Source organism: Dendrobium catenatum, unplaced genomic scaffold, assembly GCF_001605985.2.
Source record: "Dendrobium catenatum unplaced genomic scaffold, ASM160598v2 fragScaff_scaffold_1022, whole genome shotgun sequence".
In the NCBI taxonomy this organism is placed as follows: Eukaryota; Viridiplantae; Streptophyta; class Magnoliopsida; order Asparagales; family Orchidaceae; genus Dendrobium; species Dendrobium catenatum.
Genome location: NW_021319484.1, coordinates 2,844,977 through 2,847,280, shown reverse-complemented (window position 1 = coordinate 2,847,280; position 2,304 = coordinate 2,844,977).

Below are 2,304 nucleotides of genomic sequence, written 5' to 3'. Positions count from 1 at the left end.
TATGTGCCTTCAAACTTAGCTCCCAATTCAGAGACTTGCTAGCGATCTTTGCCAAGCCTTTATTTACTTAAGATGTATTTTTTCTCTAATAATATATGTTTAGTGATTATATTCAGCTTTTTTAAAAAGGCACAGCTTCATAATGCAAATAATTTTTTATTTTATCATATGTTTTATTTAAAAAAAACAAAAAACAAAAAAAAAAAATTGGACTGAACCATCTACTATTCGAATTAGATGAGTTTTCGCTTTGAAGTTTGAAAATTTTTTTAGAAACAACAATTACATGGGGTCATCACGAAGTACTTTTTTAAGTCAGAAGCAATCTATTAATCAAATATTTAGAAGTTAAACAACTACTGTTCAGAAGTATTTTGTAATATTCTTCTGGAACATAAGGTTTTTAGCTTAGGATAATGGCAAGAAGAAAATCATTTTTATTTCTTTTTCCTCTACTTAAATAATAAGGACAATAATTTATTTAGAAGATCCTTACCACTCAAGCTTACTTTTATTTTTAGGGTTTAGGAAAAAATTTAAAAAGGTGGAACTAACATTGAAGTTTTTAATTTAAAATAATTACCAATATCGCAAGAGTGCAATGCATAAACTTAATTATACTTCAAATAAGTTTCTCTTCAAACAAGATTAAACCTCATGTTTTACTTGCTGGAAATTAATTTCTCTCCTAAACATGCTTTCATTATATTTTAAAAATAAATATCTATTTTATCTTTTAGTTTTTAAATAAATTATTTTAAAAATATAATTTATCTTATACTTATTAAATAAAATTTTTAATAGACTCGGGCAAGGCAGTGACCTGGATGTGATATTTATCATATAAGCTCTCCGGTATAAATGAATCTCAAATTTAAGAATGATGAAAAATTAAAACTACTGATTCCAATACAAGCTCTCCAGTCAAACATTAACACCTTCAAATAATAAGACTAAACATCGTAAGTAGAAAATCACAAGCACAATACAAAATTTAGAAAACATCGGTTCTTCAATACACATTCATCAGAGTAAATTAATCATACATATCTTTTGGCATATCACATATAAAATCTTTATAAACTAAAAACTCAAGAAATTATTCAACAAAAAAAAATTAACATACTCAAAAAACATTTATTTACCTCTCTTTCTCTCTGAATTTAAGGAAGTGAGAGCTACTGCACTACCCCTCTTCAGCACACCCCGGCTTTTATAGGCATTTCCCGTATAACTCCCAACGACATCGGCATCTCCCAACCATCTCATTAAGGCACTCTCATTAACTCGCTGCACTGAATGCCACCCAACCAGTGCAAATTGCTCGCAAAATTTGGATCTGGTCGGTGATAACGACAAAACAGATAATGTTTTCTAAGATGGCACACGTCGGCAACCAAGGAATGTGCCTAGCTTTAAAGCGCATTCTTAAGAATGCGCACTACTGTTCAGCGCATTCTTAAGAATGCGCTCTATTCTTCAGTGCAATTTGAAGAATGCACTTTATGTATCAACGCATTCTTTGATTGCGCGTTTAATTCTAACGCATTCTACTAATACGACAAACTATATGGCATAAATGCTACTTTTTAAATTATTCCACAATTATGCTTTTTCCCCTAATATCGGCACAAACCGTGCTTCTTCCTAAAATTTGGCCTTTATCATAAACAAAAGCTGGAATGTGGATGAGCTGCTGAAAGGTTTTTTATATGATCTGGTGGTGTTAATCCTGCAAATTAACATCAAATCAGATTCTCAGGAAGATGAGCTGGAGCTTGTTGAGTCTAGTAAATAGGATGTTAGACCTAAGTTAATGTCCCAAGGCTACCAAGAGGGGAGGTGAATTGGTAGTTTAAAAATTTTAAACCCTCTTTTAAATTGAGTTAAACTGAAATGAAAATTTTCTTTTAAGTTTTTGTAGAAATCGTTTTTCAACCACAGAGTTTTTAAAGCTAAAAATAAAATGCGGAAAAGTAAAAACAGTAAAGTAAATGACACTAGATTTATAGTGGTTCAGTCTAAACCAGACCTACATCTACACCCCAGAGGCACCCTCTGAGTATTACACTAATACCAATAGTGACTCTCGTTTTTCACCCACAGCAAGGCGGAGAAGCCTTTACAAAACACTCTTTTCACCACCACCTGGTGCGGCAGAGAACCGTCGTCTTTTTACACAATCCCTAGTGTTGGCAGAGAACCGTCGTCCTTTCACACTCTCCAAGTGTAGGCAGAGAACCTTACAATAGTTCACACTCTCCAAGTGTAGGCAGAGAACCTTACGGCTGTTCACACTCTCCA